Source organism: Gavia stellata, unplaced genomic scaffold (genome assembly GCF_030936135.1).
Source record: "Gavia stellata isolate bGavSte3 unplaced genomic scaffold, bGavSte3.hap2 HAP2_SCAFFOLD_52, whole genome shotgun sequence".
NCBI classification, from domain to species: Eukaryota; Metazoa; Chordata; class Aves; order Gaviiformes; family Gaviidae; genus Gavia; species Gavia stellata.
The window spans coordinates 461,896-486,694 of NW_026777025.1; the positions used below are offsets into that span (position 1 = coordinate 461,896).

General features: G+C 46.8%; 1 pseudogene; it reads left to right on the forward strand.

The window, feature by feature from the left end:
* The window catches only part of LOC132321603 (ATPase family AAA domain-containing protein 2-like), a 175,768-nt pseudogene that overhangs the window by 21,417 nt on the left and 129,552 nt on the right, over nucleotides 1-24,799 (forward strand).

Below are 24,799 nucleotides of genomic sequence, written 5' to 3' on the forward strand. Positions count from 1 at the left end.
TAGAGATTGAAAAATGGAGTAAAACTTGGAAGTGTGCAGCTTTAGACACCTCATTTAAATTAATTTTAAAAAAAACCACAGCACCTTACCAAAAAAGCCCACACTTGTCTCCTGAATCCTGCCTGTTCCTTCTATAGCTGCCATAAAGATTCAAACTAAAGGACAGCAAGGCAGGTAAATACAAAATAAGCAGTCTAGGAGGTGCTGAATGTCAGCACTTTATCAGTGTATCATAGGGTCCCTTCATTGAGCTTTAACTCTAGAGGTGTTCCTTAGAGAAGATACTTTAATTTGCCATGCTAACCTATGAAAATCCAGCCTTTTAAGGCCAAGAAGACACCTTTTCACAGTTTGTCTTATCAAGGTGATTATTCAGTTTAATTTGGAAAGGCACTCATCTTTTTGGAACAGAACATGAATTTGTGTGACCTTACATCTGAAATATCTTTTCTCCTCGTGCTTTAGATAAAAGAATTGTTTATCAATGATGATGAAGTGTTCAAAATCCAGTTGCCTAATGAGGAAGAAAGAAGAACATTTTTTGAGGACTTAATTGTAAATCAAACTGCTAAACCTCCTGCATCAAAAACTAAGACAGGTGAGGATATTCTACATAGAAAACTTTGCTAACTGTAAGTTAACAGCTCTACAGCATTTGCTTTGGTGGTAATTTTCTATCAATAATTTTTCATAGGCTTGTATTTGAGTACCGTAAATTGACTAAAAGTTTCTGATTCTTTTAAGCTTGGCAGTACTTGGAAGTACTGCCTGTAGCACCACCGCCTAAGCCTCCACAGCTGACAGAGGAAGAAATAAGACAGCTGGAGGAGCAGGAGGAGGATATATTGCGTGAACTTAGGATTTTCTTAAGGGATGTGACTCGTAGACTTGCCGGTGACAGACGTTTCAGAGCATTTACAAAGCGTGCCGACCCAGAGGAGGTAAATTAGTGTTGATCTGTAATACCATTTTATCTGTGTGTGTTCATAATTTCTGCATGTTTATATTTCTCAGAGTTTGTGTGCTCTTTATAGGAAGGTTTGTCTTTGTTTTTAGGACCGTACTATTCTGATTTTTCAAGAAGCAGGAAGTTTGCTTTTACTTTTGCTGACTCCTTGAGGCCCTCAAGTGTCTGTTATTTGAGTTTCACTGAAAGCCCCGGGTTCCTTCTGCAATGCCTTCAGAACTTTAGAATATTTCAGTTGGAAGGGACCTATAACGATCATCTAGAGCGACTGCCAGTTAGACCAACTGCCAGTTAGACCGACTGCCAACACAGTTCACTCATGAAAAGGCTTTGACATGTAGGCATGTTACAGCACTGAAAAGCAGAGAGATCTCTTTCTTTATAATTATAAACAGTATCTATAGGACTGTTTTAATAAAGCCTAAAGCTCTTTAATTGACTGTCAGTAGTTTCTGTGAGAACAGGAGTAAGAACAGCAGTTTTTAAAATAAATTCTAAGATTCTATTCTCTGTTTCGTCTGGGGCTCCTCCGTATAAGATCAACCATAAGGGCTGTGTGGTTTCTTCTTCCTCCCATACACTTCTGTCTTTTTTTTTTCTCATGTAATGTATTGAATAAGTCTAAGCCAGGGGCATATACTTGGAAGTCAGCTGTCGTTTTAATAGAGCTTTGCATTTCAGCAAAGTCCTGTTCCCCTAAACATCCACTGACTTGTCTTTCCCTTTACTTCTAGTTTCTGAGATGTAAATAACCTAAACAAACCTAGATGTCCTCATCTCTACTAGTCATTAGGCTCCTTTTATGGTCTGAGTAAAGAAATTGGCACCTCTCGGTCCAGTTATCTCATGCAAAAGTAGATGCCTAGGACAGATACTTCAAAGGTGCATTCCTGCACCTTTTTCTTCCCGCCAACAACAAAGAGAATCTCGGGTGACTCTACTGAGAAAGCTTTCTTTGCTGTGATTTTCTGAAGCGAAGTGAAATGAATCCCACTCTGGGTGTCTGCTCCCTTCTCTGCCCCACACGTGCTTCTGACCTCCCTGCTTCTTGTTTTTCCCTCTTCTGGTCTGTCTCTTCAAAGCCAGTTGAAATAGCCCTTCTATTTTCAAGCAACTAACTGGTTAATTTCCATATCTTTGGATGTGTCATAAATATTTGGGGTTTTGAAGAAGTCCTTTATTTTACGTTATTAAAATAATTAATGTTGGTAGATACCATGTTAAATCTCTGAACACGCATATTTCATTTGTAGGTACCTGATTATGACGCAGTCATTAAACAGCCCATGGACCTTTCGGCAGTTCTCTCGAAGATTGACTTGCACCAGTACCTAACTGCAGGAGATTTCCTAAAAGACATCGATCTAATCTGCAGCAATGCTTTACAGTACAACCCAGATAAAGACCCTGGAGGTAAGAATGTGTTTTGATCCCTAATTTGGAAAAATTAAAAATGTATAAATTGATAAACGTCGTCTGTGGACAGTAGACTTGGGATTAGATCATTTTAAACATCCACAGAGAGCATTTCTTGCCAGGTTGTAAATGTTGGAGCATTAAACTACTTGGACAAGAAATTGTGATAGAAGTGTTGATCAGTAACTAGTGCTTTTGCTTTAATGATTAACTTTTATGTTGTTATGCTGAAAATATTCACTGAGATAACCCTTCAGAACCTATCTATGAAAAGAGCAAAATCTTTCGATAAGTAATCAAAATAAAGGATTTCATCGGCTGGTAGAAAAGACTCAGTTCTGACTGTAAAATTTCAGATCGTCTCATTAGGCACAGAGCTTGTGCTTTGAGAGATACTGCATATGCCATCGTGAGAGAGGAAATGGATGAAGATTTTGAACAATGCTGTGAAGAAATTCAAGAATCTCGCAAGAAAAGAGGTATGGTTTTTGACGCTAATGATTTTAAGACTTGTCTCGGTATTTGTAACCAACAATGCAAGACACAATTCTTTGCTATCTGTTCTTTATTGCAAGGTTGTAGCTCTTCAAAGTATGCTCCGCCTTACTACCGTGTAATGCCAAAGCAGAACTATGTTCCTGGCTGTGAGAAAACAGACCCAAAGTGTAACGAAAAGATGAAGATGCCAGCAGCGCCTGTAGATTCCAGTACACCGTGCTCTGAAGGCAAGTTGCATTTTATTCAGACTTTCTTGGAGAAGGTGCTAAAGTCACTGATACCTTCTCTGGTTTTGTGACATAACAGGTTTCGGTGATGCCTGGTTCTTTGTGCCAGAGGCGTTCAGTGTTTTTAATTTGCTCCAAAACGTGAGATAAATCCAGAGGTCATTCATTCGATATAGTTATGAAGTTCAAGTACAGTGGATGGTTTACATTGTAAGACACTGGACTTGATGACCCAACTGACATTTAACGGCTCCTAAATTGCTCTCTCTTGAAGTCAAAAATGTTGTACATGGCAGTTTCTGAATACTCAACTAGCTTTTAGTTATGAGAAACAGTATTTTTCCCTTCCCTGCCCTCAAATGCTAAAATCTATGCCACCTCTTAGTGTGATTTCCAACTGAAGGGGGAAAGGGCAGAAAAATAGGGGAGCAATAATAATAGATATGTAAAGGAAAGACAATTATTTCCCCACTTTTCCTGTGAAAAGGACATGAAAGAACAAAGGGACTTGGGTCTCTCGGCTAAAACGCATGACATGGTGTGAACTTTCCTGGTCTCCATAACAGGACTAGGAATTTTGCCATTGACTTCACCCATGCGCTTTGTGCAGTACTCCGTCAATACAAAGAACGGTGGGTTTTTCTGGAAGGCAAAAATGCTAAGTTTGTTTTAAACAAGGTTAACAGAAAGCGTGTGAGGTGTAAGTCTTCACAGGCAAATTTTTCTCCAGCAAATATTCCCTTAAAATTGTCTCTTTAACTCTGCCCAACATGTGTTTAGCTTCTGAAGTTTACAGCTTTATAACCGATTTGAAGAAGGGCTCGTCTCCAAATGCTTTTCTGTTCATCTATATTAGTTCACGTAGTAAGACAGTAAGCAACTTCACCTAATAACCTTGCTTTCTGGTAATACTTCCTATCTAAAGTAAGAATTTTCTGCTCATAAAATCTTGAAGCTGATGGTTTTGTGAGTGAAATTCTGTAGCTGGCTTTTTAAAATCTAATAGCAAATTGACCTCATTAACTTGCAACTCTTTCTCTAGACATATGTAGGGAGACAGACAATGTTAACTGAGCTCCTTTGATAATTTTCCTTGTAAGTCAAGTAAGATGAGGATGCTGGATTTTGAAGGAAGAACTGTTCTGGTAATGTTTTGGCTTACTTTTTCTGATATCTCTTTGTAGAGATGTCAAAAAGGAAACGCAGAAAGAACAAAGCGTCTTCAAGTATCGCAGCAAAGAGGAGGAAATTTTAGTTCAATAAAGAGAATAAAGTTCCAGAAGACCAAAATGAAGTAGAGAGTGCGGAAGAGTCTCCAGAAGAACATGTTTCTAACATGGATTGCATGGAAGTTGAGTCCACACAGGATTCTTCTATGGAAGAAAATGGAAGCGTACTTCAAGAACGACAGAAAAATGGGCATGAAAATAAATGTGGGTCAGAAAACGAAAGAGAGAGGGTTCTCCTTGTGGCTAAATCTGCTTCTGAAAAGAAGAGTGTCATGCTTTCTGAACATTCAGACCTAAGAGGGGACAGTGAAATGCCAGATTGCCAAATAGCAGAAAGTTCTGAAGACGGAGATTCAAATGGTAAGTGAAAGGTCAAACAGGTCCTTTAGCTCCTTTTTCTTCCTGAGGAGGATTACACTGTTTATTAGGTTTTAGCCTTCTTTAATTCCATTCTGCTGTTTCTGTTGCATCTCTCTAAAATCAGCACACAGTGTTTCTTGCATAATCGTGCTGCCCCTCTAGTTATAGTAGCCAAACTCATGTTTTTCTGCAGCTGCTGTTCTTTTGATTCTGAAGTTTGTTTCTCCAAATGGTACCTAATTGAAAAACAGTCATTGACTTTCTTTTATTGTATGAGTATTGTTCCCCTAAGGAGCAGCGTAAGTTAAAAAGCTGTACTTCAAGCAATGTGGACCCAGAGTCACATGTGGAAAAGAAGACTTCTGTCCTAATGTTTGCAATGCAGGATGTGTTTCCTAACCTAAATTACTTTGGAGTTTTACCCTGCAGTGCTGTAATGGCAACGTGACTCTATTTTTTTTCCTGTTTTTACCCTGCCTTTTTCTCTAGTGCTTTTCTGTGTGCCTGAATTTCTAATTTTTATGGAGCACTGGCTTTTGCCAGAAAGAAAGTAAAAGTCAAGCATTTCTCAGTGAAAAAATGGTAATGGGTCTGTCTCTGTCATTGCAGAGAGAGACTGTATTCCAGGCACAGGACACTTCACTGATACTGTATTCCCGATAAACAGGCCGGTGGCCGCCGGCGTCTCCTCGTCCTTCGGCCAGGCGAGGTGCCGGTGCGCAGCGGTTGCGCAGGTTGGGAGTTCTCGGGTGGCAGGGACGCCCTCACAGCCCGCTCCTTCGCCGCCAAACTTCGGCTCCGCGCTAGACCGTCCCGCCACGCACCCAGATGGTTTTTAAAGACAGCGTCGTCTCTAGCCCCGTGAAGGGTTTTTCTCCGACGCCAGCCCCGAGTTTCTCTCAGGCGCCCTGAGCTGTCGCTGAGGGAGGACATGGCCGCAGGGTCCAGAGCCCCAAACCAGGGGCGAGTGAGCACAAAGTGACGGCTCTGAGGGAAAAACCCCACACCACACCACCCCCCCCCCCCTTTTTTTTTTGTTTAGTTACAGAACTTGGAGAACGGGGACCTTTTCCTTTAGTACATAACCTAGCTATTGAGGCAATATTTAGTTTTGACTCCCGCTGCCTACTTGTCAAAAACGTTGCGTTTCTACATACTATTTCTTTGATCGCTGCTTGCCGTTTTGGTTCAGACACTAGAATACGACTGTTTCCCTGAGGAAGAAAAATAAAGGTGTGCCTTGTGGGAACCGTTAACAGTTGGTCATGGAAGCTCAAGATACACAGAGCTACAATTTTTTTTAAAAACTGTATAGGTACAGTATCCTGTCGAGACTACTGCCAGGAAAGAGTTTGGTCAAAGCTTTGAAAAGCAAAAGATTTGATCGCAGGAATGTTTCTGGTTCCTCGTTTCCACACTGTCACTCCTGTTCAGTTTTTCAAACAGTCATCTTGGGGAACGTGGTCAGCAAACCACCCCCACAGTCCCATCGAAAATGGCTGTCAGCAGTCAAGGTGGAGATCAAGTTGAGGAAAATTACGTTAATTCCTTTATTACCTTTCCAATGTAATACGTTACATTAAAATGTAAATTTTCAATATAATTTTTCATCCTCCTGTGCTTGCCTTGGCCACATAACCAATACACCTAGAGTGGGGTGTAGCTAGCTACACCTAGCTCATGTACAGTTCTTATTTTAAAGTCTTAAGGCTCATGCTGTTTTTCAAGTGTAAGATTGTTAATGATCAAAATTATTCTGTGCTTAAAATAGAGCAGACAAAACCCCCCAAAAAGGTGATTCATTTTTTATTAACACCCATCCAAACAATACAGATAAAAGAAAAAATTCTGCATAGTACACAGATGTTGGCACAAACACACTAGAAAGAAACAAACAAAGGAAACTAAAACATGCGTAAGAAACTAAGCACAGAGGGATTGCACAGTTAGGCATTCAGTGTCACCAGATGTTGTGTGTGTGAGGTGACATAACAGCAATGTATCATGCCACATACTTTATCACAGCTGATATAAACTATTCTCATAAACTTACACTTTGCCTATCCTCAATTTTTTAAAAAATTAACAGAGACATTTTCTCTGCTGGTTTGAAGAGGCATACATCTTCAAAACGGGGTACTGCTTTGCTTTTACTTAAACATACTTATCACTAACAATATATTCACTTTTATGTAATAAACAGATGTAATTCTCCCCAGGTAACTAGAAAACTATTTACAGTTAAATTCAACTACAAGCCACCTGACCTGTAACTAACAATTTATATTAAAATGCAATTCTCTGGTATCAAGAAGATTGTCATTATTAGAAGCAAGACTCAACTTTACCTTAGAAAGTTACAGTAGTACATCTTGCTTTGTTTCAAGTTAGGTTTTTTTGACAGGCAAACATATGCCATAGCAAAAGTTCTTATGTTTGTGGAAAGAGCGTTTCTCCCACATACTTTCTTTAGGTTGTTAATTCTATGAAAGCCACTTGAGGTGCCATCAGGTAATTAAAAAAAATTACCTCTGAACTGCATTAAGAGGTTTCTAAAGGATTTACTTTTCATATACCAAAATGAGATTTGGTTTAAAACCTTTATGTAATATGCAATTGACTATACAGCACCACAAGCTACTTCAGAAAAATGTATTCCCACAAGCTGGAAAACGATGGTAAAAGTGTATCAAGTTTTCAATTGTTTCCTTTTAAAGAGAGGTACTGAAATTATCTGGGAGATGTTCGTATCTGCAGCATTCCAAAGGCAATCACAGCAGTATGTCACATAAAAATATGTATATAGGAGACAAATATGAAATAAAAGCAGTTGAAGGACTTTATTTCAGCTTTCTTAAATTTTAAGGTATATTTGTTTCATGTATGTATAAATATATATGTAGAAGTAATCTTTATTGAATTATGCACAGGTAACAGCATGCAATGAAAAGAAAACATGAGAGTAGAAGTCGAGTACGCTGAAATCAAGTATCACTGAGCATAACTGAAGGCTGTAATTTCTTTCTTCATTTCCTAATAAGAAAAAAAGACAAACTAGCAGTCAGCATAAATATAAGCTTAAGAACCCTGTTTATTTCTTCATAAAAAGAATGAAGAATCTGTACATACATACAATTGTCAGTAATATTTAGCAAATACATGTGCTATCACCACCACAAAGTCTTTCTATACCCACTAGCTTCAAACGCATCCTTATGCATCCAAAACAGAGAGTAGGCTAGCGAGACTGTATGGCTCTGTATCAAGAGACTATGGATCTGTATCAACAGTGGTTTCAACAATTAGAAAGAGGAGACAGTTCCTGAAAAGCCACAACTAAAAGCTGGAAATGTTGTTTTCTGCACTCTGAGTAATGACTTGTCGAAGTCTCTCTCTTCATACAGTAGAGCTTGCTCCTGACTGACCTACACAGTCACTCGGAATAGGAGATTTTTTTTTTTGTTAAAGCTAAAGGTAGAAGTAGAAAACAAAGAAATCAAGTCCCTTTTAATTTAAGCATTAAAAGTTAAGTCACAAAAGCTCACAAGCCCTGAGATAACAAATAAATCCCTTCTCATGCTAAAACACATCGTTATCCTAGATGAGAGAAGGGCGCATTTTTCAGGAATGGCCTCCCCGAAGCCAAATAATCCTCACTGTTGCACAATGGGAACAGAGCATCTGTTCTAACTCTTCATCAGACCTGGAAGAAGAGATCGAGATGACCAGGGCTGAAAAGAAGAGGCTTCCCCTTTTTCAAGGCAGACTGAGAGGCATAAAAAATTTTATCTATTCTCAGGCACAAGCGTCTCAAAGACAAATGGATTCAAGGATATTGAATCTGAAGACTGAATATCCAACCTATCTAAATCGACTCAATACTGGGAATGCCTGACTGGGACCACAGGTGCTTCTGGAAGATGACAACTCAGGAACCTTCTCTTACAGGAAGAGATCACAGAATCTCACTCATTAGCATGAAACTGGCATAGGCAGAAATCTCCCCTATGTCAAATTAAAGATCATAGAATCGTTTAGGTTGGAAAAGACCTTTAAGACCATCAAGTCCAACCGTTGACCTAACACTGCTAAGTCCACCACTAAACCATGTCCCTAAGCGCCTTGTCCACATGTCCTTTAAATACTTGCAGGGATGGTGCCTCAGCCACCTCCCTGGGCAGCCTGTTCCAGTGTCTGACAACCTTTTCAGTGAAGAAGTTTTTCCTAATATCCAATCTAAACCTCCCCTGGTGCAACTCAAGGTCATTTCCTCTTGTCCTGTCACTTGTCACTTGGGAGAAGAGACCAGCACCCACCTCCCTGCAACTACCTGAAAAGAGGTTGTAGAGAGCAATAAGGTCTCCCCTGAGCCTCCTCCAGGCTAAAAAACCCCAGCTCTCTCAGCTGCTCCTCATAAGACTCGAGATGCTCGAGCCATGCTAGTTAAAAAGGGATTCTGGTGAGACTACAGAAAAACCTCAACGTCTTGTTATATTTCATACTTAATTTCTTTTCAAGAATAGAATGACTACTATACCAAGTATTACCATGTCTGACTGCCTGTAAGGGGAGAAAGAGGAAGCAACAGACTGTGAAAAGCACCCTCCTTTCATAGCCCCCCACACCTAAAAAGGTTCTGGAGAAGGACTGTTTGCAGACTGAAGTTTACTGCTTTGAGAGAGCTGTGTGGATGGACCCATTGTCTTCAAGTTGAAGCCTTTTCCTGCTGAAACTGCCAACAATTATGCCAAATACAACAATGGTTTTGCAATATGGATAAATGTCTTCCAGACTGAAATGAAAAAGTCTTGTGACACAGGCGACTAAGCAGTAAAGAGTAATGCTAAATAAGCATGATGTCCAGCGTGCACGCATACATATGCATAACACACACATGCATAACAGTGGTAGAAAGTGCTATAAGACAAAAAAATTTACCTTCACTAATTCGGTTTTGTCGTAATCTTCCCGATGTTGGTAAATGCACTGACTAAGAACAGCATATAGTTTTACCAAGTGAAATACATTGAAGTTCTTGGTTATCACAGTGACAAAATGCAAGAGTTGCTGAAGAAAAAAATGGGAACTACAAGTTTAGAATAGCGCAAGATCCTTTGAATAGGCTCTTTAGGTTTTCAGAAGCTAAACAATAACAATGCAACAAAGTGCCATCTTACTTTCTTATAATTTTAAATAAAATATGAGTGACACTTCAGAGAACAGATTAAATATCTTGCAAGATTTAACTGGAGAAAATGAGTTAATTTTTCATACTTCAGAAAAAAGGAAGGCTTACCTTTCAGACAATATTTTATTACTAATCAATCTATCACATCAACTATCATAATTGCGAATCAACTGCTTCCAGAACAGCCGGGAATGACACAATCCACTTTGTCGTAGAGTTGCTGCCGCAGCAAAGCCACTGTAGCATTTCATTAGAGAAACTGTTGCTGCAATGCAGGGCACCGTAAAATGGACCTTTGGAAGGCGGGCTACAGGTCTTCTAGATACAGCTGTCCCAGCTGGAAACAGAAGCATCCTTAGGTGCTCACCTTTGCCCATTAGCTGAACGTGTACTGTGCCTACAACTCTGAACACACTGCTCAAGTGTCTAAAGCAGACCAGGAAGCAAAGTTAGATCACTTAGCTCCTACCTTTAAACTGAAGAGTGGATAAACTAGCAGAGTGACTCTGCCTGGAGCAGATTACTAATCTCTCACACAGTCGTTTCTGTTACCAAAGACGTAAATGTGATAATCTCTGGGAAAACAGCAGTAACAAGCTAGTGGCAGCACCTTCTTCCCCTGCTGCGCTGTTCAGCATCTGTGTTGTGTGAGGCTGTGTAGCTTAAAAGAGCAGCCACACCAAATGAAAATATTACTGCCTCACAAGTGCCCGTCATCAAACTGCCTCCCTCAGATCAGCTAGCACAAAATTTGAGTATTCCCCTCAACTTCACTCTATACAACGTGCAGTTAAGACGCACAAAAACCATGCAGTGTGCTTTCAGCTGCTGCAAACAGAAAAGGTAGGATGTGACAGAGGTGTATGGTCAACATCCCATGTGAAACTATTTCTCATTGCTGCCACATAGATGATGGCATGCTCTTCTGTATGTTCATAAAGTTCTAGGACTGTTACCGAGCCAAGAAACAAACAACAACAACAAAAAACCCAAACAAAACCAAGCAGTTACATTTTGGAGGTTCACCTAGCTTATTCGCTGCCGGTGAGTTCCAAAGAGGTTAAAAAGCTGTACTTCAAGCAATGTGGACCCAGAGTCACATGTGGAAAAGAAGACTTCTGTCCTAATGTTTGCAATGCAGGATGTGTTTCCTAACCTAAATTACTTTGGAGTTTTACCGTGCAGTGCTGTAATGGCAACGTGACTCTACTTTTTTTTCCTGTTTTTACCCTGCCTTTTTCTCTAGTGCTTTTCTGTGTGCCTGAATTTCTAATTTTTATGGAGCACTGGCTTTTGCCAGAAAGAAAGTAAAAGTCAAGCATTTCTCAGTGAAAAAATGGTAATGGGTCTGCCTCTGTCATTGCAGAGAGAGACTGTATTCCAGGCACAGGACACTTCACTGATACTGTATTCCCGATAAACAGAAATCCTGACTTAAGAAATTTTTGTCATGCCAGATTCGTGGGCACACCATATGACTCGTGAGAGATGTTCTCGGGTAGAAGAACAAGAAGTGATAGGAGTTGAGAAATCAAAGGAAATTCTCACACAGCCAGTGATTGTGGATGACTGTGAGCTCAAAGTAAGTCTAACTTTACTTATGTTCATACTGAAGTAGGACGTTTTCTTGCTACATGTACAGTTGTAAATTAAGTCATTTGTTAACCAATGCCAATTAAAACAATTTATGGGAAGGATACATGTGGAGGAATGGCTTAGTAACAAGGGACATGATCTGATTCCCATGAGCAACCCAGTCTCTGATGAGAGGGAAGGCTCAGAGGAAACCGTTCACTGTCCTTGAAAGCCTGTTGTGATAAGAGACAGTGGAATGGTAAACAAGAAGAAGGAGCTACATCCGCGAAGAGGAGAAGTGCTCTTGTGCGTGCACAAGAGCACTGTACCAATCTCACTCGCCGCCTTGACGCGTGAACAGAGGCTGTAAGCCAATCATACAACTGTTGCGGACGCGTGTTCTTGGCATCTGTCTATATATACTCTAAGCTTGAATAAAGGGGAGAACGACTATACTCATATTGAGATTCCATCGTTACTCCCACTCCGACAGCTGAGGATTCCTGGTACACAGATGGAAGTAGCTTTGTTCGACAAGGTGTCCGCAGAGCAGGGTATGCAATAACCACCGTGAATCAGGTAATAGAATCCGCAGCCCTTGCCCCAAATACTTTGGCACAAAAAGCAGAAATAATCGCTTTAACCCGAGTGTTGGAGCTAGCCAAAGACAAAAAGATTAATATCTGGACGGACTCCAAATACGCTCTTGGGGTAGTCCATGCCCATGGAGCCATGTGGAAAGAAAGAGGACTCCTATCCACCCAAGGGAAACATATAAAACATGCTGAAGAAATTCTTAGGCTCCTGGAAGCAGTACAGCAACCTGAAAAAGTGGCTATCATACAATGCAAGGCTCATCAGAAAGGAGATACCGCTCAAGAGTTGGGCAATGCTATGGCAGACCGAGAAGCCAAAAGAGCAGCTGAGAAAGGTGAATTAGAGGTGCAGTCATTGGTTCCAGACAGTAAAATACAAATTGATTGTGAACCCAGGTATTCCAAAGAAGATCAGAAATTAGTTGAAGACATAGGGGGAGAAGTAGAGAAAGGTAAGTGGGCAAAGACTACGCAGGGCAAAATAATAATCCCATTTGTGTTATTGTGGGCCATATTTATAGCAGAACACAGGAAATCCCACTGGGGAGCTGAGGCATTGTATAAACATTTGAGTCAGCGTATAGTTGCCTGAAACCTCTACACCACTGTTAAACAAGTGACACAGCAGTGTGAAATATGTTTGAAAAATAATCCTAAGGTAAGCCCTAAAGTCCAACTTGGACAGATAGGGAAAGGAAAACTATCCAGGGCAGTGGTGGCAAATTGATTTCTCAGAACTTCCAAGAAAAGGGGGGTCTCGATATCTGCTGGTTCTAACAGACACCTTTTCAGGCTGGCCAGAAGCATTCCCTTGCTGAACTAATAAGGCTAGAGAAGTAACTAAAGCACTATTACAAGAAATAATACCGAGATTTGGAATTCCTGCAACAATCTCCTCAGATAGAGGACCACATTTCATTGCAAAAATTGTTCAGCAAGTTAGTAAACTCTTGGGAATAGATTGGCAGTTACATACCCCATATAGGCCACAAGCAAGTGGTCAAGTGGAGAAGATGAACCACTTAATTAAGTTACAGATTGTAAAATTGGGCAGGAGGAGGCTGGATTGCCACAATCTCTGGCACTCCTGAGAATTAGAACTAAGCCCAGAACTAAAGAGGAGTTGAGCCCTTTTGAAATACTGTACGGGAGGCCCTATATTGTACAGGCAGGAATATCAACTCAGACTGGAGATGAGATGTTATCTGATTATATTGTAAACCTGCAAAAACAACCTCGGGAGACAGAGAAACTTGTCTTAGGAACCAGAGCCCGAGGTCTTGATGGGCCGGTGCATAATATTAAGCCTGGTGATTATGTGTATGTGAAGTCCTTTACAGATTCACCTCTGAAACCGAAATGGGAAGGCCCCTTCCAGGTGCTGCTGACATCCCATACAGCGATCAAGATTAAAGAGCAGACCTCGTGGGTGCATCACACCAGAGTGAAGAAAGGCCCTAAGCCATGATGGGAATCGACACCTATGGGAGCATTGAAGCTTCGCATTCAAAAGCGATGATATGGATTCTTATGACTCTGCTGAACTGTAACCACTGTTGGGAGTGGCCTTGGACAGACGCTTATTTTGGGTGTATGGGAAGCTCAGGAAAGGATTTAAACGGATTGAATTTGGGAACTGTGGTAATATATAATAATAACATGACACTGTGACCAACTGAATGGGAAAGGATAGATTCGGTCTGTACCTGGATGTTTGAGAAAGGAAAGGAGGTCCAGGTAGGTTGTAGACTCCTTAATGTAAGTAACCCGCCTCCTCTCCAGACCCAAATTACTGCCAAGAACGGTGCTGTCTGGGACTCTGCCAATAGAACAGGCAGCACGATATGTGAAAGCAAGGAGGTTTGTTGGTATCCCTTCAATATAACTCAAACGGTGACCATAGTATGTCTGGGGGCAACTCAAGAGGGGGCCCAAGCTCTAACTTTTAGATTTTGGTTGCAGACACCAGAGGAAACCACCACTCCCCCTGCCTACACTACCTCGACTCAGGCTACTAAATCAAGTCCCACAGAGCCTGAGCAAATGGGACCATAAGTGTATCCGACAGGACCATACGTAATTCAATATGTCGGTCAGCAACAGGTAATGTCTAATCCAATATGGTCCCTTAAGCGAATGGAATTATTGATACAGAACGATATTTCCACCGTTCAACCAGCTTGTTCGTCATTTATAAGACCCTTACATACGGGGTGGACATCATGGTTACATAAAAGGACCCTTCCTTCCCGAATGAGGAAAAGGAGACATGCGATTGGTGCAGTAGGAACAGGACTGGGAGTTATAAATAGTATAGATACTGCGATAATAAGGAACAAACTCGCAACGGTGACCAGTGATCTGAACAAAATACAGAACCCTTTAAGATCTTCCCTCCTAACTTTAGGAACCGGTCAATGGCTTACAGCAAATGTGTTACCACAGTGGGAAAAGCTTAATGAAAAGGACAATGAACTGATTATAAATGCATTAGACGTGGCTCAGACTAATGTTTCTACAGCACTCAGTTGTATCCAAGCTCAATTATGGTTACAGAAAATAGCAGCTGCAATCATCAGGGAAAGGTGAAGACGGAATCCTACCAAAAGAAATCCGAAAGGTGATTTGGAATAACGCAGCGGAATTTGAAAGGAGATTCCAATCGTGGTGGCATTTAGTTAATTTTACCTTTGACCCTACTAACAACACAGCTACAGCTTTTGTACTAACAATATATAAAGCTTTAGTATATAACATATACCCGATTGTTGTGCTAGGATTAAATTACCATGGAACTGTACTTTATCCCCCAAAACATAGGGTATGGGCTATGAAAAACAGGAATAAGTGGCAAACTATTGATGTCGAGGCCTGTGTTGTACGAGACCAGCAAGGATTTATTTGTGAAGGAAACACCATCAAAGGGCAAGATATTCGTCTTGACACTGAACAAAAAGTTTGTCACTTTGAGGTGCATCCCAACGAGACCCTAAGAACCATCATAATTTACAGGGGTATGGGATGTGTTTGTCGGAGAAGTCAATGGGATTTTGTACAAGTAGATGATCAAATGGTGGACACGAGCAACCATTCAAATATTTGCATTTGCAACTTTGTTAGTCTTACAGGATGTGATTTTACCTACACGGCTCCTGTTACTACTTATCAATTGCTACAGTTTAATTATACATTGATTCAGGATATACAGCCCACCTCTATTGGAATGAATCTCACTCTAATAAGAAAACTATTGCATCATGAAAATTTAAAAAGGTTGTTAAAACAAGTTGAAGAAAGTGGAAGAAAGACTTTAATTACTGTCCATCATGATGCAGATGGGATGTGTTTAGGGGTTATTCCCCGTCAGCTACCAAAATCTTAAACATAATGACCCACCCGATATTGGTGTTACTAAGAGCCACCTCAACATTAACAACGGTGAATCTTATCCTTTGGTGTAAACTAAAGGAAATTATTGGGCAAGTATGGACACTAAAAGTAATGATGAAACATAACGAACCACTTTTAAGAGCAAAAGAATTTGCTTAATGGAAAGAAAAGAGGGGAATGTTACAGGGCATCGTGAGAGACAAGGGCTAAAAGTAAGAAAGAAAAGTGCAGAGAAGATACTTTGTAAGAACTGCACCCCGTACTTAGACATATTAGAGATAAAGACTGTCTGCACTGACTCTCTGCTGATAAAGACTGTCTTCACTGACTCTCTGCTAACTAGCAATAATGATTAGCGCAAGGACGAATCGTAGAAATATAGAAAAGACTGCCAAAATAGTGCCCTAGAGTTAACCTGTCTCATTATAATCTCATTCTACTGCTAAGGAACACACCTCCCAGATAGAAAACACCCCCAACCCAATTTAGCCCTCTACTCGCTGAGCATGCGTGGTGAATTAAAAGAGAACTGCAACTTTAAGATGAAGTAAGAAAATTATTAACCAATAGTTATTAAGGAGTAGCACCAGTAGGCGTAATTAACTTCGTTAACTGTTTTAAATACCTGTCATGATTTTAACCCGGTGTGCATGTTAGGAGGAGAAATCCCCTTGCACCCGGCGCCGCCATAAACCAATGTCAGCTTTATAACTCTGTGTGAGTTGTGAAGCTCGTTTCCGCGTGTCACCCAGTACAGACTGGGCCCTGACCCAGACCAAACTGGATCCCCTTGCCCCCTCCCAGGACAGACTGGGATCATTCCCAGTCCAAAATGGATTCCCTGGCCCCCTCCCAGGACAGACTGGGACCATTCCCAGTCCAAACTGGAGCCCCTGCCCCCCTCCCAGGTCAGACTGGGCCCTGACCCAGACCAAACTGGATCCCCTGCCCCCCTCCCAGGACAGACTGGGATCATTCCCAGTCCAAACTGGACCCCTTGGCCCGCTCCCAGGACAGAGTGAGATCATTCCCAGTCCGAACTGGATTCCCTGGCCCCCTCGCAGGACAGACTGCAATCATTCCCAGTTCCAACTGGAGCCCCTGGCCCCCTCCCAGGACAGACTGGGCCCTGTCCCAGTCCAAACTGGATCCCCTGGCCCCCTCCCAGGACAGAGTGGGATCATTCCCAGTCCAAACTGGATCCAATGGCCACCTCCCAGTCCAGACTGGGATCATTCCCATTCCAAACTGGATCCGGTGGCCTCCTCCCAGGGCAGACTGAGATTGTTCCCAGTCCAAACTGGATACCCTGGCCCCCACCCAGGACAGACTGGGATCATTCCCAGTCCAAACTGGATCCCCTGGCCCCCTCCCAGGACAGACTTGGCCCTGTCCCAGTCCAAAATGGATCCCTGGCCCCCTCCCAGGACAGACTGGGCCCTGTCCCAGTGCAAACAGGATCCCCTGGCACCCTCCCAATACAGACTGCAGTCATTCCCAGTTCCATCTGGAGCCCCTGGCCCCATCCCAGGATAGAATGGGGCCTTTCCCAGTCCAAACTGGATCCCCTGGCCCCCTCCCAGGACAGAGTGGGATCATTCCCAGTCCAAACGGGATACCCTGGCACCCTCTCAGTACCGAGTGGGATCATTCCCATTCCAAACTGGATCCGCTGGCCACTTCCCATTACAGACTGGGATCATTCCCAGTCCAAACTGGATCCTGTGGCCTCCTCCCAGTATGGACTGGAATCATTCCCAGTCCAAACTGGTCCCCTGGCCCCCTCCCAGGGCAGACTGGGATCGTTCCCAGTCCAAACTGGATCCCCTGGCCCCCACCCAGGACAGACTGCGATCATTCCCAGTCCAAACTGGATCCCCTGGCCCCCTCCCCGTACAGATTTCGCCCTATCCCAGTCCCAAATGGATCCCTGGCCCCCTCCCAGGACAGACTGGGCCCTGTCCCAGTGCAAATTGGAGCCCCTGGCACCCTCCCAGTACAGACTGCAATGATTCCCAGTTCCATCTGGAGCCCCTGGCCCCATCCCAGGACAGAATGGGTCCTTTCCCAGTCCAAACGGAATCCCCTGGCCCCCTCCCAGGACAGATTGGGATCTTTCCCAGACCAAACTGGATCCCCTGGACCCCTCCCAGGACAGACTGGGATCATTCCCAGTCCAAACTGGATCCCCTGGTACCCTCCCAGGACAGACTGGGATCATTCCCAGTCCAAACTGGATCCCCTGGCCGACTCCTAGGACAGACTGGGCCCTGTCCCAGTCCAAACTGGATCCCCAGGCCCCCTCCCAGGACAGACTGGGATCACTCCCAGTCAAAACTGGAGCCCCTGGCCCCCTCCCAGTACAGTCCGGGATCATTCCCAGTCCAAACTGGGTCCCCTGCCCCCTCCCCGTAGAGACTTGGCCCTGTCCCAGTCCAAACTGGATCCCCTGGCCCCCTCCCAGGACAGACTGGGACCAGTCCCAGTCCAAACTGGAGCCTCTGGTCCCGTCCCAGTACAGAGTACAATTATTCCCAGTTCCAACTGGAGACCCAGGCCCCCTCCCAGGACAGAATAGACCCTGTCCCAGTCCAAACTGGATCCCCTGACCCCCGCCCAGGACAGACTGGGATCATTCCAAGTCCAAACTGGATCCCCTGGCACCTTCCCAGTCCAGACCGGGATCATTTCCAGTCCAAAGTGCATACCCTGGCTTCCTCCCAGTATGGACTAGAATCATTCCCAGTCCAAAATGGATCCCCTGGCCCCCTCCCAGGACAGACTGGTCCCTGTCCCAGTCCAAACTTAATCCCCTGGCCCCCTCCCAGGACAGATTGGGCCCTGCCCCAGTCCAGATTGGAAGCCCTGGCCCCCTCCTAGGACAGACTGGGATCATTCCCAGTCCAAACTGGATGCCCTGGCCCACTCGCAGGACAGACTGGGATCATTCCCAGTCCCAACTGGATCACCTGGCCCCCTCCCTGAACAGAGTGGGCCCTGTCCCACTCCAAACTGGATCCCCTGGCCCCCACCGAGGACAGACACGGATCATTCCCAGTCCAAAATGGATCCCCTGGCCCCCTTCCAAGACAGACTGGGCCCTGTCCCAGTCCAAACGGGATCCCCTGGCCCCCTTCCAGGACAGACTGGGCCCTGTCCCAGTCCAAACCCAAGCCCTTGGCCCCCTCCCAGTACAGACTGCAATCATTCCCAGTTCCAACTGGAGCCTCTGGCCGCTCCCAGTACAGAATGGGCCCTGTCCCAGTCCAAACTGGATCCCCTGGCCCCCTACCAGGACAGATTGGGAGTATTCCCAGTCCAAAATGGATCCCCTGGCTCACTCCCAGGACAGACTGGGCCCTGTCCCAGTCCAAACTGGATCCCTTGGCCCCCTCCCAGTATGGACTGGAATCATTCCCAGTCCAAACTGGATCCTCTAGCCCCCTCCCAGTCCAGACCGGGATCATTCGCAGTCCAAACTGGACCCCCTGGCCCCCTCCCAGGACAGACTGGGATCATTCCCAGTCGAAAAAGTATCCCCTAGCCCACACCCAGGACAGACTGGGCCCTGTCCCAGTCCAAACTGGATCCCCTGGCCCCCTCCCAGGACAGACTGGGATCATTCCCAGTCCAAACTTGATCCCCTGCCCCCTCTCCCATTCCAGACTGGGATCATGCCCAGTCCTAACTAGATCCCCTGGCCCCCGTCCCAGGAGAGACTGCAATCATTCCCCGTCCTAACTAGATCCCCTGGCCCCTGTCCCAGGACAGACTGCAATCATTCCCCGTCCAAACTGGATACCCTGGCCCGCTCCCTGGACAGACTGGGCCCTGTCCCAGTCCAAAATGGATGCCCTGGCCACCTCCCAGGACAGACTGGGCCCTTTCCCAGTGCAAACTGGAGCCCCTGGCACCCTCCCAGTACAGACTGCAATCATTCCCAGTTCCAACTGGAGACCCTTGCCCCATCCCACGACAGAATGGGCCCTGTCCCAGTCCAAACTGGATCCCCTGGCCCCTTCCCAGGACAGACTGGGATCATTCCCAATCCAAACTGGATCCAGTGTCCCCCTCCCAGTCCTGACTGGGATAATTCCCAGTCCAAACTGGATCCGGTGGCCCCCTCCCAGTCCAGAATGGGATCATTCCCAGACCAAACTGGATCCAGTGTCGTCCTCCCAGTATGGACTGCAATCATTCCCAGTCAAAACTGGACCCCCTTCCCCCCTCCCAGGACAGACTGGAATCATTCCCAGTCCAAACTGGATCTCCTGGCCCCCTCTCAGGGCAGACTGGGATCATTTCCAGTCCAAACTGGATCCACTGGCCCCCTCCCAGGACAGAGTGGGCCCTGTCCCAGTCCAAACTGGAGCCCCTGCCCCCTTCCCAGGACAGACTGCAATCATTCCCAGTTCCAACTGGAGCCCTTGGCCGCTGCCAGTACAGAATGGGCCCTGTCCCAGTCCAAACTGGATCCCCTGGCCCCCTCCCAGGACAGACTGGGATCATTCCCAGTCCAAACTGGATCCCCTGGCCCCACTCCCATTCCAGACTGGGATCATTCCAAGTCCAAAATGGATCCCCTGGCCCCCTCCCAGTCCAGAACGGGATAATTCCCAGTCCAAACTGGATCCCCTGCCGCCTCCCCGTACAATCTTGGCCCTGTCCCAATCCAAACTGGATCCCCTGGCCCCTCCCCGTACAGACTTGGCACTGTCCTAGTGCAAACTGGATCCACTGGCCCACTTCCAGGACAGACTGGGATCATTCCCAGTTCAAACTGGATCCCCTGGCACCCTCCCAGGACACACTGCGCTGTATCCCACACCAAACTGGATCCCATGGCCGCCTCCCAGGACAGACTAGGACCAGTCCCAGTCCAAACTGAATCCCATTGCCCCCTCCCAGGACAGACTGGGCCCTGTCCCAGTCCAAACTGGATCCCGTGGCACCCTCCCAGTACAGAGTGGGATCATTCCCAGTCCAAACTGGATCCAATAGCCCCCTCCCAGTCCAGACCTGGATCATTCCCAGTCCAAAGTGCATACCCTGGCTTCCTCCCAGTATGGACTAGAATCATTCCCAGTCCAAACTGGATCCCCTGGCCCCCTCCCAGGACAGACTGGGCCCTTTCCCAGTCCAAACTTAATCCCCTGGCCCCCTCCCAGTACAGATTGGGCCCTTCCCCAGTACAGATTGCATCCCCTGGCCCCCTCCCAGGACAGACTGGGATCATTCCCAGTCCCAGCTGGATCACCTGGCCCCTTCCCAGGACAGATTGGGCCCTGCCCCAGTACAGAATCGATCCCCTGGCCCCCACCGAGGACAGACACGGATCATTCCCAGTCCAAACTGGATCCCCTGGCCCCCTCCCAGGACAGGCTCGGATCATTCCCAGTCCAAACTGGATCCCCTGGCCCCCTCCCAGGACAGACTGCAATCATTCCCAGTTCCAACTGGAGCCCCTGGCCACTCCCAGTACAGAATGGGCCCTGTCCCGGTCCAAACTGGATCCCCTGGCCCCCTCCCAGGACAGGCTGGGACCTGTCCCACTCCAAACTGTATCCCCTGGCCCCCTCCCAGTACAGACTGTGCCCTGTCTCAGTCCAAACTGCATTCCCTGGCCCCCTCTCAGTACAGACTCGGATCATTCCCAGTCCAAACTGGTCCCCCTGGCCCCCTCCCAGGACAGAGAGGCCCTGTCCCAGTCCAAATTGGATCCCCTGGCCCCCTCCCTGGACAGGCTGGAATCATTCCCAGTCCAAACTGGATCCCCTGGCCCCCTCACAGGACAGACTGGGCCCTGTCCCAGTCCAAACTTAAACCCCTGGCCCCCTCCCAGGACAGACTGGGCCCTGACCCAGTCCAAACTGGATCCCCTGGCAACCTCCCAGGACAGACTGGGATCATTCCCAATCCAAACTCGATCCAATGGCCACCTCTCAGTCCAGACTGGGATCATTCCCATTCCAAACTGGATCCGGTGGCCTCCTCCCAGTATGGACTGGAATCATTCCCAGTCCAAACTAGATCCTCTAGCCCCCTCCCAGGACAGAGCGGGATCCTTCGCTGTCCAAACTGGACCCCCTTGCCGCCTCCCACGACAGAATGGGCCCTCTCCCAGTCCAAACTGGTGCCCCTGGTCCCCTCCCAGTACAGACTGCAATCATCCCCACTTCCAACTGGAGCCCCTGGCCCACTCCCAGGACAGACTGGGCCCTGTCCCAGTCCAAACTGGTGCCCCTGGTCCCCTCCCAGTACAGACTGCAATCATTCCCAGTTCCAACTGGATCCCCTGGCCCACTCCCAGGACAGACTGGGCCCTGTCCCAGTACAAACTGGATCCCCTGGCCCCCTCCCAGGACAGACTGGGATAATTCCCAGTCCAAACTGGATCCCCTGGCCCCCTCCCAGGACACACTGCGACCATTCCCAGTCCAAACATGATTCCCTGGCGCCCTCCCAGGACACACTGGGCACTGTCCCAGTCCAAATTGGATCCCCTGGACCCCTCCCAGTACAGGCTGGGATCATTCCCAGTCCAAACTGGATCCCCTGGCCACTTCCCATTACAGACTGCAATCATTCCCAGTTCCAACTGGAGCCCCTGGCCACTCCCAGTACAGAATGGGCCCTGTCCCAGTCCAAGCTGGATCCCCTGGCCCCCTCCCAGGACAGACTGGGATCATTCCCAGTCCAAACTGGATCCCCTGCCCCCCTCCCAGGACAGACTGGGATCATTCCCAGTCCAAACTGGATCTCCTGGCCCACTCCCAGGACAGAGTGGGATTATTCCCAGTCTAAACTGGATCCCCTGGCCCCTCTCCCATTCCAGACTGGGATCATTCCCAGTCCAAACTGGATCCCCTTGCCCCCTCCCCGTACAGTCTTGGCCCTGTCCCAGTCCAAACTGGATCCCCTGGCACAGTCCCAGGACAGACTGGGACCTGTCCCAGTCCAAACTGGATGTCCTGGCCCTCTCCTAGGACAGACTGGGATCATTCCCAGTCCCAACTGGATACACTGGCCCCCTCCCTGGACAGAGTGGGCCCTGTCCCAGTCCAAACTGGATCCCCTGGCCCCCTCCCAGGACAGACTGGGCCCTGTCCCAGTGCAAACTGGATCCCCTGGCCCCCTCCCAGGACAGACTGGGCCCTGTCCCAGTCCAAACTGGATCCCCTGGCCCCTGCCAGTACAGAGTGGGCCCTGTCCCAGTCCAAACTAGATCACCTGGCCCCATCCCAGGACAGACAGGGATCATTCCCAGTCCAAACTGGATGCCCTGGCCCCCTCCTAGGACACACTGGGCTCTATCCCACTCCAAACTGTATCCCATGGCCGCCTCCAAAGACCGACTGGGATCATTCCCACTTCAAACTGAATCCCCTCGCCCCCTCCCAGGACAGACTGGGCCCTGTCCCAGTCCAAACTGGATACCAAGGCACCCTGCCAGTACAGACTGGGATCATTCCCAGTCCAGACTGGATCCAATAGCCCCCTCCCAATCCAGACCGGGATCATTCCCAGTCCAAAGTGCATACCCTGGCTTCCTCCCAGTATGGACTAGAATCATTCCCAGTGCAAAATGGATCCCCTGGCCCCCTCCCAGGACAGACTGGGCCCTGTCCCAGTCCAAACTTAATCCCCTGGCCCCCTCCCAGGACAGACTGGGATCATTCCCAGTCCAAACTGGATGCCCTGGGCCTCTCCCTGGACAGAGTGGGCCCTGTCCCAGTCGAAATTGGATCCCCTGGCCCCCTCCCAGGACAGACTGGGATCATTCCCAGACCAAGTTGTATCCCCTGGCCCCCTCCCAGGATAGACTGGGATCATTCCCAGTCCAAAATGGATGCCCTGGCCCCTCCCAGTACAGAGTGGGCTCTGTCCCAGTCCAAACTGGATCCGCTGGCCCTCTCCCAGGACAGACTGGGATCATTCCCAGTCCAAACTGGATCCCATGGCCCCCTCCCAGGACAGACTGGGATCATTCCCAGTCCAAACTGGTTACACTGCCCCCCCCCCTGTACAGACTGGAATCACTCCCAGTCCGAACTGGATACACTGGCCCCCTCCCAGAACAGACTGGGATCATTCCCAGTCCAAAATGGATCCCCTGGCCCCCTCCCAGGACAGACTGGGATCAATCCCAGTCCAAACTGGATTCCCTGGCCCCCTCCCAGGACAGACTGGGATCATTCCCAGTCTAAACTGGATCCCCTGGCCTCCTCCCAGAACAGACTGGGATCATTCCCAGTCCATACTGGATCCCCTGGCCCCCTCCCAGGACAGGCCAGGATCATTCCCAGTCCAAACTGGATCCCCTGCCCCCCTCCCAGGACAGACTGGGCCCTGTCCCACTCCAAACTGGATCCCCTGGCCCCCTCCCAGGACAGGCTGGGATCATTCCCAGTCCAAACTGGATCCCATGGCCCCCTCCCAGGACAGACTGGGATCATTCCCAGTCAAACTGGATCTGCTGGCCACTTCCCACAACAGAGTGGGATCATTCCCAGTCCAAACTGGATGCCCTGGCCCCCTCACAGGACAGTCTGGGATCATTCCCAGTCCAAAACTGGATCCCCTGGCCCCCTCCCTGGACACGCTGGAATCATTCCCAGTCCAAACTGGATCCCCTGGCCCCCTCCCTGGACACGCTGGAATCATTCCCAGTCCAAACTGGATCCCCTGGCCCCCTCCCAGGACAGATTGGGATCATTCCCAGTCCAAACTGGATTCCCTGGCCCCCTCCCAGGACAGAGTTGTTGTAAATATTCTGGGTTTTAATCAAAATATGATATATAGAAAAGGTTAAATTTAATTAATAAATAAATAAGTTAGGATTGTTATGTTAGAAACAATAACCATAGGAACCTCACCAGGGAGTTGCCGTTCCATACTAAGGAACTAACAGTAACGAGATGGAACGATGAAGCATTGAACAGAAAAGTGTTGTTTGAGTCCTGTGACAGTGTGACCTGATAGGCACCAGTGATGCTGCTTGAAAATCCCCTTACCCTCCCATCTTTATATGAATATCAAGAATGCCAATCGATAGATATTAATAGAAATAAACATTGATTATTCATAGGCATGGAAATTGACAGAAAATTATAAGCTAGAAAGTGATTATTAAAAGATCTAAAGTTATATATATATATATATATATTCTGTATAAGGGTAACTAGGTATGAGCTACCCCGATTTAATCATAAACTAGCTATGAACAATGTAGCACTGTGAATAGGTAGGATTTGCTTGTCAAGAGAAGGATAAGTTGTAGGCCTGGTCAGTAAACCGAGGAAAACTTAAGAAGATTCCAAGAATGGAATTGTGCAACCAACCTGAGCATGCGC